This window comes from Haliotis cracherodii, unplaced genomic scaffold, assembly GCF_022045235.1.
Source record: "Haliotis cracherodii isolate W230 unplaced genomic scaffold, xgHalCrac1.p SCAF_11, whole genome shotgun sequence".
In the NCBI taxonomy this organism is placed as follows: Eukaryota; Metazoa; Mollusca; class Gastropoda; order Lepetellida; family Haliotidae; genus Haliotis; species Haliotis cracherodii.
The window spans coordinates 31,158,139-31,184,171 of NW_027266266.1; the positions used below are offsets into that span (position 1 = coordinate 31,158,139).

Genomic DNA, 26,033 nt, shown 5'->3' on the forward strand with positions numbered 1-26,033 from the left:
TTGTTCGTGACAGGGCTCGTTGTCTGTCTGACATGTCTGAAGAAGAAATTGCTGGGAGACCAGGCCGTTACTGAAGTTAAACGTTTCACGATAAAGAGAGACGGTGTCATCACAAACACATGTACAAATACCTATCTCATGACGTTTGCCCGTATATCCCTTCCACACACAGTCAATTAAAGCAGCTTATTTCCACATCGGAGTGGATATGTATGCACCAATCCGCTCGATGCTACAAGTGCCAACATTTCGGTCATGGTTCCAAATTCTGTCATAACTCTGTGGTATGTCATCGTTGTGGTGACAGCCATGAGAGCACTGACTGTGATCATGATTTGAAGTGTGCTAACTGTTCTGGCCCACATGTTGCTTCGTCTAAATCTTGCCCTGTGTGGCAAATGGAATCTAAAAAAATGAAACTAAAATGTGAAAGAAACATATCCTACATGGATGCCCCAAAACTATTTCAAGATCAGACCAAGACTCCCTCTACCATTTCCTACTCCCCTGCAGTCTCCTGCTCCGTTGCAACATCATCTATTTCATGTCAGACTGACTTGACTATTCAACTCAATCAACCTATTCCTGCCACTCAATCTAGTTCAGGATCTCAAACTGAGATTCCCTCTGAGAAACAATCTCAAACTTCTGTGAAAGAACCAGTTAATCTGTCAAAAAAAAGAGAGAAAAAGAAATTGAATAGAAAAGAACCACCTATCGCCCCTTCACCTTCAGAGGTTCCTTTACAGAACTCCTTTGGGCCCCTGGACATGGAGGTTACTCTGTCCTCACAGGATGGGCGGAGGAGTAGTTCATACTCACATTCACACGAAAGATTCCTCACATTCACCATGACTCAATTGTCCAATATAATGCAGTGGAATTGCAGAGGACTTAGGCATAATTTTAATGTGGTACAATTATTGATTCAGGATTTTCAACCGTCAGCATTATGTTTTCATGAAACATACCTGAAAACTACAGATCAGTTTACCTTACGACAGTACAATGACTATCATTCCTTTTCTTCCCCGGGAGATAAGGCAACGGGAGACTCATGAGTGATCATACATAGTCCTGTCCCTCTTAATACCAATCTTCAAACTGTTGCTGTTCGTCTGACTCTGCACATTGCTTTTACGCTGTGCCCTTTGTATATCCCTCCTTCTTCTGATCTTCGACAGCGTGATCTTGAAAATCTGTATGACCAGCTCCCAAAGTCCTGCATTATTATACAACCCGCCATGGGGCAGTGCAAATACTAATCATAATGGTGAAAAACACTGAGGAATTTATTTCTGACCACAACCTATGTATATTTAATTATGATTCTACCAGAAAGTGTAGGAAGAAAGCTGAAAAATATTTTTGCAGACATCCTACAGTCCATAATTTAGATAAGGTTAAATTTACAAATGCCAAGGCTCGACGCGCTTTTAAACAAAATAAGCGACAATCTCGGAGGAACTATGTCTCCAAAATAAACTCCTGTTTACCTATGTCAAAGGTGTGGAACATGGTTCAGAAAATAAAAGGCGAAGGTTCCAAATCTTCTGTTCACCATCTAAAGGACTGTGATAGATTATTAACTGATAAGATAGACATCGACAATAAACTTGGTGAAACACTTGCCAAACATTCTTCATCATCTAATTATTCATCTATAATTTCAAAAATATAAAAAACAACAGATAATAAATAAAATAAATGTTATGTCTGACAATGGTGAAGACTTTAATGAAGTCTTTTCTTTACATGAACTAAAAACTGCCCTTGGGCAAGCTCATGATACAGCAAGAGGAACTGATAATATCCACTACCAGCCATTGAAGCATTTGCCTGAATCATGTCTCATTATCCTCTTAGATATATTTGATCAAATATGGACATCGGGGACTTTTCCATCTTCGTGGCATAATGCCATTGCCGTCCCGATACCAAAGCCGGGTCGGAATCATACAGATCCCTCTAATTACCGCCCCATATATTTAACCAGTTGTGTCTGTAAAACCATAGAACGAATGGTAAATAACTGATTAGTATGGCATTTGGAAACCGATAATCTTATCACAAATATTCAATGTGGTTTCCGGAAAAAAAGAAGTACTAGTGATCACTTAGTACGTTTAGAATCCTTTGTTAAAAATGCTATAGTAAATAAACAACATGGTAGTATCAATATTCTTTGATCTCGAGACAGCTTATGATACTACCTGGAAGCATGGCATTTCACACGATTTACGTGATTTTGGTTTGAGAGGACGTTTGCCTCATTTTATATCACAGTTTTTAAACGACAGGCAATTTCAAGTCCGAGTCGGTACAACCCTGTCTGACCATTACAATCAGGATCAGGGTGTCCCACAAGGCAGTATTTTGTCTGTCACACTATTCAGTATCAAGATCAATAGTCTTTCAAAAGCTTTAAGCAATTCAGTAGATGGTTCGCTATTTGTAGATGATTTTAATATTTCTTGTCGGGGTAACTGCAATTGTGTCTGAATAAAATGCATAAATGGTCGCTTGCCCATGGCGTTACATTTTCCAAAGATAAAACTAACTGTATACATTTCTGCAGAAAATATGGACCGCATAATGACCCAGAACTGTTTCTATCTGGTGCTCCCATAAACCTAGTTGAGGAAGCCAAGTTTATTGGACTTATTTTTGATCGTCATATGACTTTCCTGCCACATATCAAATATTTAAAAGCAAAATGCCTGAAAGCTCGTGACTGACTGAAAGTCGTATCAAACACCAAATGGGAAGGGGATCAGAAAACCCTCCTTCATTTGTACCGATCACTTATTCGCTCAAAATTGGATTATGGTTCCATTATTTATGGTGGAGACTGCAAAAGTAATTTACAGAAATTAGATTCCATACTTCATCAGGGCTTAAGGCTCTGTCTTGGAGCTTTCCGGACATCTCCTGGAGATAGTGTATTCGTGGAGGCCGATGAACCTTCCCTCAAACAACGCCGTCTTAAACTTGCATTACAATATATTACTAAAGTATACTTAAATCCATCAAATCCAGCATATAATTGTGCTTTTCATCCTATTGATGAAGAATTGTTTCTGTCTAAACAAATCTGTGACACCACTTCTTCTTCCCTACAGTGACTATAAGCCTGGTATCAGCTCTTACATCAGAGATCTAATGTAGAAGAAGTGGGACACCCAAGTGGGTATAACTAAATTACATTACATCAAAACCAAATATCTGTTACACCTAATTGGGCTGTCAGTCCAGATTTGTTGAGGTCATTATGCGACGATGTCGTATTGGCGAGTCAAGATATACACATGAATTTATACTGAAAGGTGAGGATTCTCCATTCTGTATCCCTTGTGATGAGAGAATTTTCCATCACAGGGGATCAATATTTCAAAGTTTCATCATTAAAGGGTCTTTTTAACAATATCAGCTCTCATTTAAGTAGAACTGTTAAATGAATTTTGATAAATGTGTTTTGTAATTAATAAATGATCTTTTGATAATGGTAGAATAAATTGGATAACTAAGATTGTTAGTGGCTGTACCTCCAAGGGGGTTGAAGTAGTGTCATTCACAGTATATTTATTACTATCACGTTTTTAATCGCAGAATATTTCTTCTTTTTATTCGGCTAAATTGACAATAATCGCCAACACCATGGTCCCTAGTATGGTGATCTCCTTGCTGGCGATCTATGAGATATTGTTTTGTATAGTGATGTATTTTTTTGGTTCCATGCTAGTTTTAAATCATTATTTGTGATGCGTATAGTAATTTTACTGTCCGTTGTTGACAGCTTTTATAGTTTAGATATATGTAATATATATAACCTTTCAAAGTCACGATATGGCTGATATATGACTCACTCTAAGAGCTGCTTACTTGTCATGTTTTTTTTTTCCAGTTCTTCATCCCACCATGGGGGTGGTGATTTGTTGACGTCTACAGAATATCCTTTATAAGGTTTCTTGGTTTGTTCAGCTGCTTGTTGATACAATCTAGTGAGATCTAACACTGTTCTTTCTATGTCATAATTAATGCCATCAATTAAATCGTAATGCAAAGTGGCATATAATGAAGTAAACTTTGTGTAATGAAGAGAATCAATCTCATCAAAATCTTATTTCTCGCTACCGCTAAACAAAGATCTCATTACGGGTCACCTCAGACCAACCTTTTACGAACTTTGACCGACCAATGGTATGACTGACAAGAAGTCGACATTAACCAATCAGAAGGCTGTTTTATCATGCTTTACGGCACTAATTTCTATTGGCGACCTCACTTCGAAACATATTTTGAAAAATTCCCGATTAAAAATTTGAAACCTGAGCAAAAGAACATTCTGGAATGGCTAATAGATGGTCTAGATTGTATGGATTCAGTCGTTAAGCTCGCAACTATCGTTCGGAATACACCGTGTTAATGTTTTCGAGGTTGCATGATTAGAAATCACATTCCGACTGCCACTTTCATACTCTGGTAAACGACGCTCTGATTGGTCGGATAAGAGGTCGTTCTGACGTGACCCCCAATGGGATGTCCTCGGAGCTTTGTTTAGTGGTAGCGAGAACTAAGATCTGATTTTAATGAGATTGGGAAGAGATCTCTTGTCTTTTCATTCCAAATATATTTAATCCAGCTTGATTGTCTATCTGTACCAAACTTGCTGTTATTATTTACCTGGCCCCTGTTGTAATAAGATTCATAAGGAGACTGGATGTTAAACAGAGCAATATAATGGACAGTGGTTAGATTCATCACATGTACGTACCAATGCCAAAGTTTGAGCTATATGGGAAGAGTGAGAAGGAGGCAATCATATAATCAACAAGACTTGTTCCATTGTAAACACACATGTAAACTGACCTTGCTTATCTTCAATCAATCTACCATTCATAACACGAATACCAAATGTTCTACATTGTTCAGCATGCTTTTTGCCATACTAATTATGAACAAGGTTATGTCTGCTTGATCTTGGTAGGTCAAAGTAAACCGAGGGGTAGTCATCAATATAGGAAATATTTTCCTCAACGTTTCCAATAACTTGTGGGGGAAATTGGAAATAGCTGAACCTGTAGATAGATTTGACAGCTCACAAGACAAAATTCAACAGGCTCATTACCTTGTGATCATGTTAATGTTGTTCTTAACAGTTAAGAATAAGAGAAGAAATTTGAAGTGAACTACGTTGGAAAATGAGACATAAAAATTCATAGTCAATGTCATAAAAAAACCTCTGTTGTTATTTTAGTGAGTGTGAGTGAGTTTGATTTTACTCCGCTTTTAGCAATATTCCAGCAATATCACGGTGGGGGACATCAGAAATGGGCTTCACTCATTGTACCGATGACGGGAATCGAACCCGGGTCTTCGGCGTGACGAGCGAACGCTTTAACCACTAGGCTGCCCGACTCCCCTATTATTTCAGTACTTTCAAGAAGAATCCTAAACTTTCTCTTAATCTGTTATGATATGTTATGTCAAAGTGAAAACAAACAAAAAACATTAACGTGCAACAAAGCGTTTGCCATGGACTTGTTTATTTGCTTATTATTGATATACACGTGTTCAGATTAATTAAAACATACTATATCAACTATAAATTTCCTCAGTGTGTGAATGCTTGTCTTTTGGGGCCGTTTTGCCTTGTGTGCGCGTAGTCCTGTTTGCTACGTCACAATGACCAAGATAGTGGGGGAATTTACTTGATAGAGCTGATTACTCGGCTATCACCTTTAAAACAGAGAGAAGGCTGCTGAGTCCCTATCTTTAAGTCTTTATTTGTGGCAGAGTGAAATTTCATATATATAGATATGTTTAAACAATATCGCATTACAAGATAGATGCAGTCAATGACTTGTTACATTAAATATATAATTGACAACCATACATGAATTGATAGTGACTGGTTCGAACTTTCTTAACAGGACTGTGCTAATACATAAGGTACAAAAAACGAATTGTGAATAATAATGGACTGGGAAGTATTTTCATACAGGAACTGTAAGACATTTCATACAGGAACTGTTAACATTTAAATTTACGGCCTTCTCATGTATTCACATACAAATGTATTTAACATACCGTATAATTTCAATGCCGTAAATGCTTAACCAAATGATGGACGTAGCATGGCCAATATTCGCATGAGACGGTATTTACGTGAGATTACCCGCGGGTTTTTACCACAATGTACTCTTTCTCATGCTATGTAATGTATGGCTTTATCTATCACTTGGCATATCAACAGTTAATGTACAAGTGAACTAATCTACTAACATCTATATAAACACACACATACAATTTAACATTCAAGTTGCTTTGCGGTATAATGAATGACATATAACTTATTCTTAAATATTACAAACCATGGTAAATATATAGTTGCTTGCACAGGATATCATATAAGTTAAAGGCAAGGAGAATTTAACAAGAAAATAATGTTATCTTACCTTTAAAACAGAGAGAAGGCTGCTGAGTCCCTTTAAGTCTTTATTCGTGGCAAAGAGAAGTATCTGCCACTGGACTCCGTGTATATAGGGACTCAGGCCTTCTGTAGAATGCGTTAGTTACCTAATATTGAAACTATTATCTAAATCCACATGCGTGGTGTATTAATTACAATTATTCGACAGTTACGAAGCGCACTGACGGCGTAATATCCTTTATATTCCACCTATCTGATACTAAAATAACGGTGCGACCGGCCATACACAGAATGTTACAGCCTGGGGCATAACCCTAGCCTGGCCACCTGGCTGAGTTAGCTAATCCAGAGTAACTGGTTTGTGACGGTCAGTTGCATGCACGGCAACCAACTAACATTATCTACAGATATATATCTAGGTTTCGCTAGTTGTAAGATAAAATATTGAGAAAAATACAAAACATATTATTGAAATATGACCAGTATAATTATGGGTTAATTATAGTGGTTTTAGGACTATGACAATATCCCTCCACTGTGGGAAGCTTTTGACCGCAAAAGCACAAAATATGTTACATGAAACGAGTGCTACTGAAAGATACAATAAACATTTATCATGGTTACAAACATACTACAGGTATTGATAAAAAAATTACCATATATACATGTTAACGTTATAACAGAGTATTGTTCTGTTATGAGAACCAAACAAGGTACAACAAAATGAAGCATATTACAATAGTTTTAGCATTTAGCAACATCTGGCTTTATTGAACATGCAGAGTATTGTTCTCAGCAGGAACTCGGCAATTTGAAAACTTTACTTAATGAAAGAGGTCATATACATGTGTTGGTTTAGTTCATGGGTGAGTAACAGTTCATACAACGTAAAGTGTTTTTTATTAAGCTTAAAGTTTTAAATAGTTAAGGAAAGGAAGGTGGCCAAATAGTGTCATATTTGGACATAACGTTTGTTTCGATTTTGAAATATACACCATTTGACAGCCTAATCTATAATAATAGATAACTGAATCTGACAACTCTGAGAGAAGATCAAGTGGGTTGATTAGTGTTGACAACGGGTTTGAAGAGATTACATTTGCAACTATCATCCTTCTCGCACTTAATAACACAGGAGGCCCTGCAGGTTTGTCGACATCTAACTACTCACAATCCAACTAACTGCCTGGTACTATCAAAGTCAAGGTTTACGACTGCATCCAGCCTGTGTTTAATGCGCGTGGAAGTCTCTGATATGTCCTTGTCCAATGTTATGGTGTGGCTCCCATGTTGTAGGATACGCAACCCATTTAACAAGAAAATGGCGTTTTTCGACATCATAAAATTGTGATATAATAAGGACCTGTCCATGATTGGGACAGCTTCAGGGAAAGTCCTTGTTTGACAACAGGGCTGTGGAGAAGCACTGCTGACCTAATATGAAAGACGGTTCTGATGATTTTAGCTCTTGGTGCTCTTTGTCTATCTGTTGACCTACAGACACGTTGTTGCGAGCATTAGATTTGACAACCAGAGTGTCGATGAGCTGCTGGAGATGTGTCTCTGCATTTTTACCAAGCGTTGGCTTTGGTGTGAGTGTAGTATCAAATGTAAGACACATCTCTCTGCCAAAGAGCATATGGTGCGGTGAGTAACCAGTTGATTGGCATGGTGTGTTTCGCATTGACATGAGAACACATGGAAGAATATCAGTTGGATTGGCCAGGCTTACAGTAAGATTTTAAGGCTTGTGCAATTGTACTGTTACGCCGTTCAACGGTTCCATTTGACTGAGGATGGTACGAGGATGTGAAGAGGTGATTTACCTCAAAGATTTCGCAGATAGCATTGACCAGCTTTGATGCGAACTGGCGACCTCTATCAGTGACTAGAGTTTGAGGTGCACCATACCTTGTGAATACCTCATTAAAGAGTTTTCTTGCTAATTCCACAGCATCTTAATTGTCTTCAATAGGCATTGGTACCATTGGAGCTGGTTTTGAATGGGCCAACGTTTGCTTTTTTGACATTCTTCACAAGATTTGATGTATGTTTCAACATCTTGGTACAAGCCTGGCCAATGGTAGGTCAAAATGGTCAAAATGGACTGACAGTTGGCATCCCGACCAAATTGGCACCCACCTCCTTTTGAATCATAGTAAGCATAAAGCAGAAATAGGAACTGCCAGTTGTGTAACCATTTGGTGAAGGTCGTTCTTATATCCTCTATGCTTTGGCAGGTAGAAATGATACAAGATGCCATCACATAGATCATACTCCTGTGAGAGACCTTGGAGACCTTTGACTTGAGAATCAGTTTTATGAGAGGGAATCTCACCATTCTCTAGAAAGTCAATGATAGGCTTGAAATCTGCTTAACATCGCTGTCTTGCTGCAAGATTGTTTGAACTGTTGGTCCTGATGGAATCTCATCTTGATAACAGAATGGATGGTTGCTGAGGTGTAGTTGATAGATGGGACTGGTGGGACAGGGAAACCATCAGTGACAGGTTCTATTATCTGTGCAGGCTATGTAATTCGAGAGAGAGCATCAGCATTTGTACTGGCTTGACCTGCTCTATGTTCGATCTCATAATCATATTCCTGCAGCATGAGAGACCATCTAGCAAGACGACCTGTTTCCTTTTTGATGTCCTTAAGCCATTTCAGAGCATGATGATCTGTGAAGACTTTAAACTTCTGAGATGTGAGATACACCCTGAAAGTTCTAATGCCTTCTAATACAGCCAAACATTCTAACTGAGTGGTGCCCCATTTCTTCTCAACAGCATGAAGGGCACAGCCACTATAACAGATGACGTGTTCTTGGCCAGACGCATCTCGTTGACATAAGATATACCCAAAAGCTGAGGTGGAAGCAGCTGTTGTTAGAATGAATGGTTTATTGGGATCAGGATATGTTAAGACAGGGGCTGAAGATAGGGAAGTTAGTGCCTGCTCACACTCGTCTGACCAATTAAAGGTGGCATACTTTTGAAGCAAGTTATACAATGGTGATGCTATGCGGGCAAAATTTGGGACAAATTTGCGGTTGTAACTTGCAAGACCAAAGAAATGTCTTATATCATGGACATTTTTGGGAGAAGGGATGCTTTGAACAACTTCCACCTTTGATTTGTCAACTTCTACTCCATCTTTGCTGAAGACATGGCCTAAATACGTTACTCTCTTAGCTGCAAATCTACATTTGCTTGGTTTTAAGGTAAGACCAGCTTCTTAAAGTTTGCCAAAAACACATTTCAGATGAAGTGTTCTTCAAATGTTCTGCTATAGATTATGATATCGTCCACATATATTAAAATATTGTTTTCCCATTCATAGCTTGAAGAGCAGAACAAATGGTTTGCTGGAAAGCTGCGGGTGCATTTTTGAGACCGAAAGGAAGACGATTGAATTCAAAAATGCCATCTTGGGTGATGAAGGCGGATTTATGATTAGTTTCTGCCAAAATCCACTTGCACAATCAAGAACAGAGAACATCTGAGCATGTTTTTCACCAATAGCATCTATGACATCTTCCAAACGTGGAAGAGGGAAAAATATTGGTTTCGTGACTGCATTGAGCTTGCGATAATCGACCGCAAATCGATAACTGTTGTCAAATTTCTTGACCATGACTACTGGTGAATGCCATTGAAAATAACTTGGTTCTAATATGCCTGCGTCATTAATTTGCTTAGCACATTCTTTTCTAGCTAAAGATGACTGGCGATAGAAAGGGAGTCGAACAGGACAGGTATGCTCTGTTTTAATCTTATGTTGATGCAGATGTGTTTTGCCTAGCTCTGACCATTCTTGTGCAAAAACAGATCTTTGAGACAAGAGGAAGCACTCAAGCTCTTGCTTCTGGGTCTCTGTGAGATCTGAGTCACTCAGGTCAAAATCCAGGTTAGCCCTTGGCTTTGATTGGCTAGAAGGGACTGCAGTGTTGACTGATGGATGATCTAAGATTGGCTCAGATTCCAATGTATGGACAGATGATGGGTCAATGATGGATGCTGTGGCTCCTTTTCGTTGACAACGAAGTGTGACAGGTTTATCAGTTGGGTTGAGAAACCTCATACATGGTCTACCCTTGGCACTTTGAATGAGACATTTGGCTCCTTGAAGTGGGTGTGCCTCTAGGCCAGGAAATGGTTCCAGTAGCAATACTTTGTTGCTCTCACAACGGGAGATTTTAACAGGAATATCAGCCTGGGAGTGGGGAGGAATCTGAACTGTTTTGCGAGGTCTAGCAAACCCTGCATTGGCATCCACCAAGCCTACGGATATTAATCCATCATGCAGGTGAACTGTGCGGTTTGATTGATCAATTTTGACATGGTTTGACTATAGAAAGTCTATAACAAGAATGATGGTATGATGTAATGATGTGAAGACATGAAAATCTTGCGAATAAGAAGCATGGTCGATGTTAAGTTGACTAAACCTAGCACAGGATGGCGTTCTCCTCCTACACCAAGAATCACTGTTAGATGAGATTTCTGAAGGTGAGACTCAATGAGTCCTATTTTCTTCAGAAATTTCATATGAACACAGCTGATTGTTGCTCCAGTGTCTATCAATGCTGTTGTTTTGACTTGTCTGACCTTAACTTAAATGGTGTTTTTAGATAATGGGGCCACAAGAGACACATGATGTTGGTTAGATTTAGTAGAGGATGGGGAAGTAGGTGTAGTATGCCTAGTGGATGGGTCAGATGGTTTAGGTTGTTTGAATAGGTGCCTGATTCTAGGTGGATCCTTGGAATCAGGCACGCGTCCCTGTTGATTATCTATCTTAGACAGAAGAACCTGGTAACATACAGATTTATGGTGATCTTTCTTTCTACAAACATTGCAAATGGTATGCCGATGGGGACAGTAATTACGCTGAGAACAATACCCACCACATCCTGAGCATCTTTCTATGTTGTTTCTGCTGGATCGTCGGAGTTGCTCTCGTCTGAAGTCACATGGTCTGTGCTGGGACTGTGGACTGGCATAAGATGACTGATGACCTTGTCTTGAGCTGTAGTCATCAAGTCGAGGTGGTGACTGGAACCTGAGTCTTCACTGACAGTCATCATGGAGCGTCTCCTGCTGTGTGGACACTGTACCTGCCAAAGGCTTCTGTTGGCTCTCCATTAGCGACATCACTAGTGTTGATATGTTGATAGCTTAGTTACCTGGTCTGTGAGGCTAGCTTGATCTGGCTGTTGGATGCTGAGGTATGACTTGGCTGCCAGTTCACCCTGTTGACGCACTACTTCCAATGTTTTGGGTTCTTTATTATAGACCCACTGTCTGACGGAAGGGTTCAGTCCATTCACAGCTATGGCTACTAAGATGTCGACTGGTATGGATGTACTAGAGGTAGCCTGCTGTAACCTACTGATGTAATCTGATACTGATACAGCAGGTTGCTGATTGACCGCCAATACTGAGAGATCAAATTGTCCCGATGGTTGAAATCTAGTAATACATTCTTGTTTCAAGCTATTCCAGTCTGACTTGATATCATCACTCAAGGTATGATGCCACTGTATTGCTGGTCCTTCTAAGAGGAGTTCAGATTTAAACATGCTCTGTCTTGATCAGAACCTTGGAGTTTAACCCAAGGTTCTAGATCTGACCACCAGTTATTTGCATCCTGCTTACCTGAATATTTAGGAAGTTGAATATGTGACATGGCCATGCTTGTGTTTGAAGCCGTGGAGGAAATACTTTGAATAGCAGCTGTTGAGGATGTTGTTGATAACGTTGATACGTTTGCTGATACTGATGTAGATGTTGATGTTGACGTTGACGTTGGTACCGTTGATGTTGACGTTGTGTATGTTGCTGGTGATGTTGGTATTGAGAGGTTGGCGTTTGTGATGTAGAGCTGTGGTTTATGATGACTCTGCCTGGTAACTCAGGGTTACAACGAGTCTAGACTAAAAGACTGCAGGCTCATACTGTGAGCTGTGTTCTGCCTTTCATCAGCACGGGGAACTTTTATCTCCATCAACTGGCGTAGGACTATGACAGTACTATTAAACAAAATCTGACATTTTTCGCTTATTGTAATAACATCAAGGTAACAAATCATATCTATCTCTGAAATCCACGAGCATAGTTGCTGTCAAAAATTAGAACATAATCAGGGCGGCCAGTTTTGACACATTCTTACCTTCCCCATGTCCCCACGGGGGCCACGCAATTGGGATACGATAACCTGCATCAACCAAGTCAGCGAGCTTGACCACCCAATCCCATTGGTCGCCTCTTATGCCAAGCTTAGTCGCCTGAAGACAAATTCTACCCCGAATCATCACAGGTCGTTTTCATTTTTAATAGCCTGAATGCATGAAATAGAATCTGAAAGAATGATGAACTGTTCATGTTTAGTTTGAGTATTGATATATTTAAGAGCTGGCTTTTGCTTCTGTTGTGATTATGGAACTGTTATCTGATAATCTTGAAGGTATTGTTCTGAATCCAATGACAGTGTCACCATGCTTGAATCTATCTGTAAATATATATTTAAAAGTGTCATATGTGTTTTTTAATTGATGTTATTCTTGATGTTGGTAAATTAATTGGTCTGGTTCTGATTTATTTAATTTAGTTAAAAAAAGGGGTACCTATGCCTTTACTATTTGCCAAAGAGGCGCTAACAAAAAGCGGGATTGGAGCCATATCTTGAATGTTAATTTTAGCAGCAGATTTAACATATTTGATTCTTATTCCAAGTGGCGGAATAAGAGATGATTTCTTACTATAAATATCTTCATAAAGAGGATTAAATATGCAGTCAAAAGCTGGATTTGATTGATCCGTAACTTTTTGAGGGCTAAAAGTATTTAATGTGGGACAGAAGGGTCAAATGATGATCGGAAATTAGACCTAAGATTCTGGCTTCCTATACAATTTTAATGGGAGTGTTATCTAAAATCAATTCTGGGTGTTTGTGGGGTTTGTTTTAGATTTTGAAAATTAAAAACCATTTTCTAAAGACCAAATTCATTTCTGAATTTTATTTAAACAGCTGCAGATGCCTTTCAATAGTATGTTTTTGCCATGACAAGAAATATTAAAATCATCCACAAAGAGCGATCTATCAATCGAATCATTTAAAACAGGAGATAAACTGTTTATCTTAATACTAAACAATGTGACAGAAAAGATACTGCCCTGTGGAACCACCTGATCCTCATTATAGTGATCAGACAGGGTAGAACCCACGTGGACTTGAAATTGCCTGTCGGTTACAAAGTTAGATATAAATTCAGGCAAACGGCCTCGTAATCCAAAATCATGTAAATTTCTTAAAATACTGTGTTTCCAGGTAGCGTTGTATGCTTTTTCTAGATTGAAAAAGATCGACACTGCATGTTGTTTATTTATTATTGTATTGTTAACAAATTACTCTGAGCGAACTAAATGATCTATCGTACTTCTATCTTTCTGGAAACCACATTGTATATAAGTAAACTAGTCGATTATTTATCATGCGTTCCATGGTTTTGCAAACGCAACTTGTCAATGACATTGGTCGATAATTTGAAGGCTCTGTATGATCTTGACCGGGTTTGGGTTTTGGTACAACAGTTACATCACACCATGAAGGAGGAAATTTCCCTGTTGCCCAAATGTCATATTAATTGGCCAACGTGTTTCTAAAGATGATTCTGGTAAGTGCTCCAGGAGCTGATAATGAATGTTATCAGCTCCTGTAGCAGTATTGTGAGCTTGTCCATGGGCAGTATGGGGTTCATGAATGGAGAATAGTTCATTATAATCTTCCCAATTATCTGAATTAAAATTGATAGTTTTCTTTTCTTAATGTTTTGATTTTGGAACTGAGGAACATAGTTAGATGAGGAAGAGTTTTGAGCTAAAGTTTCACTAAGTTTATTTACAATATCTGATTTATGAGTTAGTAAATGGTCCTCATTTGTAAGATTATGTATACTAGATTTAGTGCCTTTAACCTTTGATTTTTGGATCGTGTTCCACACCTTGGACATTGGCGTTCGTGAATTTATTTTTGAAACATTATTTTGCCAAGATTGTCGTTTACTTTGTTTAAATGTACATTTAAAATATTTAAAAATTTTAAATCAATTAATCTTTGGACCATAGGATGATGGAGGAAATAACGCTCCACTCTTTTCCTCGCCTTCCTAGCTCAATTGCAGTCATCTGTAAACCATGTTTTACGTATGTGGTGAATTCCAGAGCACTTTGGAACACATTCGTCGGCTATTTTGTTGAGATCATAAGAAAAGCATTGTATTGGGTCAGGGACGTCAGTAAAATGATCAGGTGTCTGTTTGGCTGTACGGCGAATGTCGTATTGAGGCCAGATGGCTATGGTAAAGTTCCATCGAGATGATGGAGGAACATCAGATTGGGTAACAGAGTTAAGAATGGTTGGAAAGTGGTCATTTCCAGTGAGGTCATTGTGGACTGACCACTCATATTCTTTCAGGAGGTTGGAATCAGTAATAGACAAACCTGGATAAGAGTATGTGCCTGTACCAGGATGTAAATAGGTTTTTGAATTATCATTAAAAAGGCATAGAGTACTGTTTGAAATAAAATCTTCTGGGAGCTTGCCTTTACTGCTTGTATGATCACTAAACCAAAGTGGATTATGTCCATTCATATTGCCCATTATAATACAGGGCTTAGGAAGCTGGTCATAGAGAGCTTGAAGATCGGTTTGCTGAAGAGATTCAGATGGGGGAATTTCAAGAGAGCACAGATTAAAAACAATGTGAATTGTGATACGAACTGCAACAGATTGTAGAAGAGTATTGAGAGGAACAGGGCTATGGAGAACACCCTGCCTCACCAATATTGAAGAACCTCCAGCTGATTTAGCCCCTGGAGGTGAAAAGAAATTTTGAACCTTAACCGTTGTAAGCTGAGAGAAAGGCACCTCCAAGTGTTGGAGGGCACTGGCCGTTTTTTCAGTTTCTTTTTTCCTGTTTTGTTAAATGTAAGTCTCCATGAATTGGAGATAATTCTGGTTCTAATGTTTCTGATGATTGTATAAGCTCCGTCTGTGAAGCTGATGTTGGTCTTGTTGTTTCACTTTGAGCTATATTGTCTGATTTTGATGAGTTATTTGGCGATTGTGACTGAACTAGCTTCTTAGTATCATGAAATGAGATATTGTTAGTGTGTTTAATATTTAATATTTGTGATTGAAGGATAAAGTGTGGACAAAGTTTGGATGAGGCTAAGTGGCCCCCATCGCAATTTGCATACAATTTGCTCTCATGTGAGGCACTGCAGCGCACACAGACCGGCTGAGAGTGCAGGTCTTGCTACTGTTTCCAAAATGTTGACATTTTTAACATCGGAGTGAGTTTGGTACATAAACTTCCAATCCAATATTAAAGTACCCAGCTGTCAACTGTACCACAACAACCATTGATTGCCTTAGCAATAGAAAACGGGTTTAGTTTCAAAGGTTGATGATCAGGAGCCTCGGTTACTATGAATAGAGCCCAGGAATCTAATTGTAGACCAGTTTCTTCATCAGATGAGCTAGCATCTAGGTGTTTTCCTTTCGAACCAGAGTGTTTTTTAGACATAATGAAAGGAAGTGGGTCTGCCCCCCTGCTCCCAAACCACCATCGAGTGTCAACAAGGACGGTATCTTAATTTTCTTTAGATATCTAAAATGCAAAACACCAGGGCTACAGGGATGTTATACTAATTTAGAGACATACAGAATTCAGCAGTCAACCAATCTCACTAAAATCAGATGTTAGTTCTTGCTATCGCTAAACAAAGATCTGAGGACATCCCATTACGGGTCACGTCAGAACGACCTTTCATCCAACAAATCAGAGCGTCGCTTACCAGATCATGAAAGTGACAGTGGGAATGTGTTTTCTAATCATGCAACCACGAATTTCTTTAACATGGGGTATTCCGAACGACAGTTACGGGTTTTATGATTATATCCATACAATCTAGGCCATCTATATGCCATTCCAGAATGTTCTTCTTATCAGTTTTAAATATTTTAATCGAGAATACGTCAAAATATGTTTCGAAGCATAGTCGCCAGTTTGAAACTAGTGTCGTAAAGCTCGAGAAAGCAGCTTTCTGATTGGCTAATGTCGATTTCTTGTCATTCATTTCATTGGTCGGTCAAAATTCGCGAAAGGTCGTTCTGACGTGACCCGTAATATGATGTCCTCAGATCTTTGTTTAGCGGTAGCGAAAACTAAGATCGGATTTTTATGAGATTGGCAGTCAACATTACCAGATTGGCCCATGCACCTACGCCTTCTGGCATAGGACTCTAGGCTATATATTTATGAATAGTTGTGTTATACATACCAAGCATTACATTTGTGAAAAGTGAAATACATGTGCAAATGTAAAAAATAGAATTGTTACACACAGGGCTTGGCCCATTCAACCACCCGTCTAAGTGAAGTTGGGATCAACGTAGTGTGCTGTGCAGAAGAGCACAGTTCCAGGAACCAGTGCCAGATGTCGCATTACACATACACGACTATTCTGCGAATGGTAGTGTGATGTTTATTAATACTAAGATGTAGTTGCGAATAGTATTTTCACTCCCATGTGAAAATTTATTATAACAGCATCAATTTTATTTTTGCTGCAATTACATTAAGCTCAGATAAATAGATCACAAATGGGAAGGGAAATAACTCTGCTAATATCTAACTTTTGTTTTCGCGTCTTATATTGGAGAGTCTTTAGGTCCAAGTTCCAACCAGATACGATTGTAAATTATTTTACAGATGAATCTGTTGGATTTGCCAGAAGCAGTACATATACACATACTCATATGTTTGGACATTCAAACACTGGTGACAACAGTGTCCTATGTCAGCAAGAAATGACACTGTCTTGTGAATACCAATCACATTTTATGGAGATATTGCATTTGGTGTGGCAAACTCAAAATAGATGCATCATCACTTTTGAGCCACTCAAAGCCACTGAAGGACACTTGTAAGTTGAATCTGAGGGATCCTGGATCTAGATTGCAAGTCTTGAAGTCTACAGAACTAGACAGGGTAGCATCTACAGGACTGTCCCCAGTTATTGAACCTTTGTGGAGAGGAAATGGTACTTATACAATAAGATAAGACCCTTTTGCAAGCCAGACTCAAGAGATGTGCTGTGTCCTGAGGCAGCAGTTGCTCCACTTGATGTAGACGAGACATGTACTAGTCATGAGTCTGAATTTGGTCATGCTGACCTCGCGCTACCAAGACCAGCATGTAAACTACCTACATGTTCTTACTGCGACGAGTCATACATGGTCACATTCGCTGTCCTCGGAGACAGGCTGACAGTGACACAGAAGTTGAATGTGGAGACAATTGTTAATTGCAATAAACAGTATGATTTACGGAGGTCACATGACTGTCTGTCACAGAATTTATTTTGCGGTTAATCGCTTGTTGTATCCGTTTGTCAAAAGTAACATTATACTGTCATAGTGTGAGTTCTTGAAGTTTTCAAAGAATGTAATTAACACAGAATGTATGCGTAAGAAACTTTGTTTGGGTGATGTCATAATATGACCCTATTTCCATCAAGTCAAAGCTCCCCGTGGGGACCCGGGGATTATAAACAAGAATGTGTCCTCATCATCCCATTGCTGGTCATAAAAGGCGAGCAAATTGGGCAGCCTGTTTGCCGTGGGGTGCGACCCTGTGTCGGCAGAGGAAGGAAGTCTGGTCCTTAGTCCAACACACCACTTCGACCCTAACTTTGCCTAGACGGGCAATAGAATGACCGTCATTGTAGACACTCCATAGTGGCTCTCTCCAGGAACGAAGACAACAATCTGTCAATCTTCTCCAATTAAATGAGTTGTCTCAGTGCTCAAGACACTGAACCCGTGTAAAGGCATTGTCCGTCAAAGAGCTCGCTGCCTGTCTGGCATGTCCGAAGACAATGTGGCCAAGGAGTGGCCAACAGTCCGTCACAGCTGTCAAACGATTCACTGTAAAGAAGGATGCAGTGGTCGAACTAATCAACACCGACCTGTTCACTTTGGCCAGAACATCTATCGATTAAAGCCGGTTACTGTGGCATTGGAGTGGAGGTGTATATTCCAAATCCACTCCGGTGCTACAGCTGCCATGCGTTTGGACATGGATCCAAGTCCTGACATGCCTCTGCTGTTTGTTACCGCTGTGCTGACAGGCACGAGGTCACTGACTGCAGGAAGGATGTGAAGTGCAGAATTCGGAGGTCAGCATCACTAGTTCTTCTGGGCATAGGGCTCTTAGCCATTTTAATAGATTCATACATATATTCTCAACAACAAAAGTCCCTGTGACACCATTATTTTAGTGTATTTTTCAAACAAGTAAAGTTTGGTTTTCAATATTGTTGTACATGTATGGGATCAAGTCACAAAAACGCGACTGCTACAGAAAAGCATGCATTCCATGCAAAAGTTGACTTTTATGCAAGCCCCATGCATTACACTACCCAAGAATGGGTATAAACACATATGCGTTAACGGGATTCCATATGCATTGTTTAGCATCATGCTGACAACAACCACTCAGAAAAACAACCAAATTACGCATTTATTTAACATTACGAAATGCCACGCCTGTCCGAAAATGAGCGTCTGCGAGCCATTGGTATGCTTGAAGCAGGATCGAGCGTGATGATGCAAGACAACTTAACGTCCACAGAAACACCATGTGGTGTTTATGGCAACGTTGGCAACAGACGAATGCAGTCAGAGACCATCTTCGGAGTGACAGGCCACGCGTAACCAATAATCGACAAGACCACTGGATTCGAACAACACACCTACGAAATCGATTCACGCCAGCAACAGTGACTGCAAGAAGCATCCCTGGCCTTCGACTAATATCTTCACTAACCGTACGTCGTCGCCTCAGATGTTCAGGGATTGTCGCCAGACGTCCCATATTGACAGGAAACCACCGTCAAGCACGTCTGCAGTGGTGCAGACAGCATCAACGCTGGACGGCCATGCAGTTGGACAAGTTCTGTTCACTGACGAGTCTCGTTTTCACCTCAGCCACAGCGATGGACGGATTCGAGTGTACCGACGTCGAGGTGAACGTTACGTCAATCATTGTGTCATTGAAGAAGATCGTTTTTGGGGTGGCAGCGTTATGGTATGGGGTGGGATTACAGCAAGACAGAGGACCCGTTTGATAGTGGTAGAGGGAAATCTCAATGGACAGCGCTACCGCGACGAGATCATCGGCCCTGTTGTTCTACCGTTTTTGCGTCGTCATGGCCCAGGCATTACCTTTCAACATGACAACGACCGGCCTCATATTGCTAGACTTGTTCAGCATTATCTTCAACAAAACAACGTGAATGTCATCCCCTGGCCGGCTGGCTCCCCTGATCTCTCACCAATCGAGCACATGTCGAATGAGATGGATCGGCGCCTTCGACATCAACCACGTGTTCCACTGACATTCCAGGAACTTCGAAACATGAGCCAGCAGATATGGACAACTATCACACAGGACTTTGTGCGACGCCTGGTCCATTCAGTGAGACGAAGATGCGTTGCTTGCACACACGCTATTGATTTATAAATTGACATTTTGGCATGTTCATGTTTTTTTTATGAAATCACGCATTTTCTGAAGTCAGTATGGCAAATTAAACCATTTGAACATTTACGGGAGTCTTTTATCTGTTTCAGATTTGGTAAAAAACATAACTTAAATTTGCATTAAATCTTATTCAATGTCACAGGAACCTTTGTTGTTCAGTATTTTTATATGTTGGACATTTTAATTATTTTGTGCACAGGGCTTGACATTGCCGTTTGATAGAACGAGGTGCTGAGGACACATCCATATCTTCCCCGGGTCCCCACGGGGATGACCTCATGTATGTCGGCGGAGGTATCTTCACGTTTCATGTACACATTTCCGTTGAAATTATTACTCTTTGCCAGAGGCGTTGTGGGTTATGACAGCTGAAATATTGTCGTACATATGTGACATTTTAATTGCATGAAAATAGATGTCTTGTTTACCATAACAATTAGTATCATCCTGAATATTTAACACGGGACATGGATGGGTTTTTTATATATAAATCCTATTCTCGCATTATTAAATCCTCATGTATTTAACTGAGCCAGGAGATGGCAATCCTGTGAGTTACAGAATGCGCAATGATCGAAACAGTTTGGATACAATATCATACTGGAACAAAGCCTGACCCCGTTATCCCCATGTCAGAACGCTTTGACAACAAGAATGGTTTAATAAGGGACTATTTTGACAAAAAAAACTCTACAGGTTCCGAGATTAAAATAGAGTAAGCTTAATTGAAAAGAAATGCAATTATTAACATTTACTAAATTAATGTATTAAAGGCATTTAGTTCATATAATATACCATTTGGGGTGTGGAATGGAGGAATTAGACTATTCTGACATTGATATCTGTGCTGGTGTTAATCCAACCTGAAGGGTTTACATTGTAACAATGTATATGCAACAATGTATTGTGGACAGCAAACACAATGAGGGTCAAGACGATATATACTCTCCAAAAACATGTAGGTAATCATGGAATGTAGATGTTATAATCGGTTGTCAGAAGATAATATTTGAAAAATTGTCTGCCAGAGATAGATCGGCTTTGGAACTAAAATCTAACGACCTAACATTGAACGTGGAGTATGCCATTGCTCTGTGAATTTGCGATCAGACTGGGAATACGTCGTATTCAATTGGATGATCGTCTTGGGTCTATTGGTCTATATGTTTACAATGGTAGAACTAAGAGAGAGGTAGACATGTTTAACGTCGTTGAATCTTTGATTTGTAGACTTAGGAACAGGCTTCCTGTAGTCAAGAAATGTGAATGGTCGACCACGCACAGGGCGTATTAGGTCAACATCACAAGTCCAGGATCGATTACTCAAAAAACAAATTTTAAGAAATCCAGGTCAGTCAAATCGCTGGTCAGAACGCCAATTAATGATGTCAATGAGAGAGTCGCTGGACAGTGTTACCGAGACAACAGTCTCCGCGTCGTGCTGGTCCACCTGGTGTCTCCTGCAAAACGGTAGCGCTCGTTGCCACCGTGCACGTAATCGTAACTGACTACGTTCTTATTTATCCCTTTCCATCGATACCCTTTCTATTTTTGCAATTATCTTCTAGTCTCGAACAGCGAATAGCTACATTGTGGAGAGAAAATATTTATGTTACATGAAGTAGCACATACCCACAAACAGTTGAATCAGTGTCCAATGCGTGCTGGTGTGATCACTGATTTTCAGTGGTTCGTTCAAATAATTGTGAGCACAATTTTGCCTTTTAAGCCCACTGGAATCTGTTTCTACGGATAACCGAGGCTGCTTATTCTATGTCGTTTACGTTTTATATTTGAACGAATTTGCATGTTGAAATGGACAGGGACCTTGAACATCAACTTCGCACTTCTGTTACAATAAACAGATACTCGTAACTTAATAGACATAACAGTGACGAAATATTATGAAGTCCACTTACCCAACGGTGATGGCTGCAGTAAACGACCAGCGATCGTCGTCGGCTGCTTTTAAATACTGTTGACACTTTCGTGACGCAACGGAAGTGTGCAATCACGATGCAATTAATGTTCTATCCTTGCAAGCGAACAAGCACGAGTTGACATTCAGTTTGACACATCGTGAGTAATTGTGTCATAGGATTTAAAAAATATACATAAATATCACAGCTCTTATTTGTATCAGCACAGGTTAGTGTATATGTGGACTGTTTATAATGTATATGTGAAAAGAGAACATAAAGCTATTTTGGGCTAGTGCCTGAGGTAAAATGTACGTCACGTCACCAATATATTAGACATGTTGTGACTGCTAATACATATAAAAAGATTCGGGGTTTCGATTGCCAGAAACAAAGAAGTTATGTATGCAATGAGGAATTATGATATGTCTTCAATATACAGTAAAACAGTTATAGACATTTAAACATAAGATGTATTACACTTACAGTGTTATAGCGTCAAAAGTCACCAAGGAAAATCCGCATCGTCTTTCTTGGCGAATGTTATGATATAGAAAAAATAAAACATGTACTAAACAATATGCAGGGCGACGTTTCTTTAGAAAGGATAATATCTTGAAAAATATCTTGTAATCGCACCTCCCTGTAGAAATCAGTTAACATTTGCCTGATGATAGTTTCATATCAGACTCGGGACAAGAGAGCATAGGGGATGTTACACTGCTTATAGAACTAGGTTAAACGTTAATATCATGACAGGGTGGTCGGAATCTCAAAACAGATGGTAAGTTGCCAGAATGTTATCTGACCAGTAGGGCGAGTTTATTGTGGAGGTGTGATTCGTTGTTCATTGCAGAAAAGTGGGTCAGCCCGTAGAATGAAACTGGACCTGTCACCTCCTCCCATAGAGTCTTCGTACAACATTGATGTCTTCAATTAATAACTATAGGACATGATTAAAATGAACACGCTCTGATATGTATATAAAAAAAACACCCTTCTAATTCCGCATTTCAGTTTAACAGCGTCATCAAGACAGGATTCAAGTCATGATTTTTTGATACAATTGCACAAGTATTTTTCATGAGGGTCGGCTACACAAGAATGCATTCACACACCAAATATTTTTCATCTGAGATAAATACTTTTGAGAATAGCTCTAGGGCGTAAAAGTCATGCATGTGAAAAAGTTCGAATCGCTGATGTATTTATAGTGCGGCTTCAAGACATGATTTTTATGTAATTGCGCAAATTGTTTTCATGAGGGTCGGCCATTACAGAATGCATCCACACACCATATATTTTTATTCTAAAAAAGATACTTTTGAGAATAGCTCTCATGGTGTAAAAGTCACGCATGTGAAAAAGTTCGAATCGCTAATGTTTTTATAGTTCTGCTGATTCTTGGCCTCACGTCATGATTTTCGATGCAATTGCGCCAATATTTTTCATGAGGGTCGGCCATTACACCACACACCAAATATTTTTCATCTGAGATTAATACTTTTGAGAGTAGCTCCGAAGGCTTAAAAGTCATGCATGTGAAAAAGTTCGAATCGCTCATGTTTTTATAGTTCTGCTGATTCTTGGCCTCAAGACATGATTTTCGATGCAATTGCGCCATTTCTTTTAATGAGGGTCGGCCATTAAAGAATGCATCCACACACCAAATATTTGTATTCTGAAACTAATACTTTTGAGAATAGCTCTCATGGCGTAAAAGTCACGAATGTGAACAAGTTGGAATCGCTGATGTATTTATAGTGCGGCTTCAAGTCATGATTTATATGCAATTGCGCCAATTGTTTTTGTGAGGGTCGGCCATGTAATCATGCATCCACACACCAAATATTTTTCATCTGAGATGAATACTTTTGAGAATAGCTCTCACGGCGTAAAAGTCATGCATGTGAAAAAGTTCGAATCGCTGATGTATTTATAGTGCGGCTTCAAGTCATGATTTTTATGCAATTGCGCCAATTGTTTTTGTGAGGGTCGGCCATGTAATCATGCATCCACACACCAAATATTTTTCATCTGAGATGAATACTTTTGAGAATAGCTCTCACGGCGTAAAAGTCATACATGTGAAAAAGTTCGAATCCCTGATGTATTTAAAGTGCGGCTTCAAGTCATGATTTTTGATGCAATTGCGCCAATTGATTTTATGAGGGTCGGCCATATCAGAATGCATCCACACACTAAAAGTTTTATTCTGAGATTAATACTTTTGAGAATAGCTCTCACGGCGTAAAAGTCATGCATGTGAAAAGTTCGAATCGCTGATGTATTTATAGTGCGGCTTCAGTCATGATTTTAATGCAATTGCGCCAATATTTTTCATGAGGGTCGGCCATTACAGAAGGCATCCACACACCAAATATTTTTATTCTGAGATTAATACTTTTGAGAATAGCTCTCATGGCGTAAAAGTCATGCATGTGAAAAAGTTCGAATCGCTCATGTTTTTATAGTTCTGCTGATTCTTGGCCTCAAGTCATGATTTTCGATGCAATTGCGCCATTTCTTTTAATGAGGGTCGGCCATTACAGAATGCATCCACACACCAAATATTTTTATTCTGAAACTAATACTTTTGAGAATAGCTCTCATGGCGTAAAAGTAAAGCATGTAAAAAAATTCGAATCACTGATGTATATAAGGTTCGACCTCAAGTCATGATTTTTGATGCAATTGCGCCAGTATTTTTCATGAGGGTCGACCATGTAAGAATGCATCCACACACCATATGTTTTAGTTCTGAAACTAATACTTTGGAGAATAGCTCTCATGGCGTAAAAGTCATGCATATGAAAAAATTCGAATCGCTGATGTATTTATAGTGCGGCTGCAAGTTATGATTTTTGATACAATTGCGCCATTTGTTTTAATGAGGGTCGGCTACACAAGAATGCATCCACACATCAAATATTTTTCATCTAAGATTAATACTTTTGAGAATAGCTCCCACGGCGTAAAAGTCATGCATGTGAAAAAGTTCGAATCCCTGATGTATTTATAGTGCGGCTTAAAGTCATGATTTTTATACAATTGCGCCAATTGTTTTAATGAGGGTCGGCCATTAAAGAATGCATCCACACACCATATATTTTTATTCTAAAAAAAATACTTTTGAGAATAGCTCTCATGGCGTAAAATTCATGCATGTGAAAAAGTTCGAATCGCTGATGTATTTATAGTGCAGCTTCAAGTCATGATTTTTGATGCAATTGCGCCAATTGATATTATGAGGGTCGGCCATGTAAGCATGCATCCACACACCAAATATTTTTCATCTGAGATTAATACTTTTGAAAATAGCTCTCACGGCGTAAAAGTCATGCATGAGAAAAAGTTCGAATCGCTCATGTTTTTATAGTTCTGCTGATTCTTGGCCTCAAGTCATGATTTTCGATGCAATTGCGCCAGTTGATTTTATGAGGGTCGGCCATGTAAGCATGCATCCACATACCAAATATTTTTCAGCTGAGATTAATACTTTTGAAAATAGCTCTCATGGCGTAAAAGTCATGCATGTTGAAAAGTTCGAATCGCTGATGTATTTATAGTGCTGCTGATTCTTTGCCTCAGGTCATGATTTATTATTCAATTGCGCCAATCTTTTTGATGAGGGTCGGCCATTACAGAATGCATCCACACACCAAATATTTTTATTCTGAAACTAATACTTTTGAGAATAGCTCTCATGGCGTAATAGTCATGCATGTGAAAAAGTTCGAATCGCTGATGTATTTATAGTGAGGCTTCAAGACATGATTTTTTATGCAATTGCACCAATTGATTTTATGAGGGTCGGCCATGTAAGCATGCATCCACACACCAAATATTTTTCATCTGAGATTAATACTTTTGAGAATAGCTCTCATGGCGTAAAAGTCATGCATGAGAAAAAGTTCAGATCGCTCATGTTTTTATAGTTCTGCTGATTCTTGGCCTCAAGTCATGATTTTCGATGCAATTGCGCCATTTCTTTTAATGAGGGTCGGCCATTACAGAATGCATCCACACACCAAATATTTTTCATCTGAGATTAATACTTTTGAGA

The 26,033-nt window shown here is 39.2% G+C and overlaps 1 protein-coding gene across 1 annotated transcript in view; it reads right to left on the reverse strand.

Moving 5' to 3' along the window:
• The window catches only part of LOC139455020 (serine-rich adhesin for platelets-like), a 342,468-nt gene extending 320,467 nt beyond the window's left edge, over positions 1-22,001 (reverse strand). Inside the window, exon 1 of the mRNA XM_071236605.1 lies at positions 21,968-22,001. The gene's annotated coding sequence lies outside the window, so the exon portion shown is untranslated. The remainder of the gene's footprint in view (positions 1-21,967) is intronic.
• Between the last annotated feature and the right edge of the window lie 4,032 nt (positions 22,002-26,033).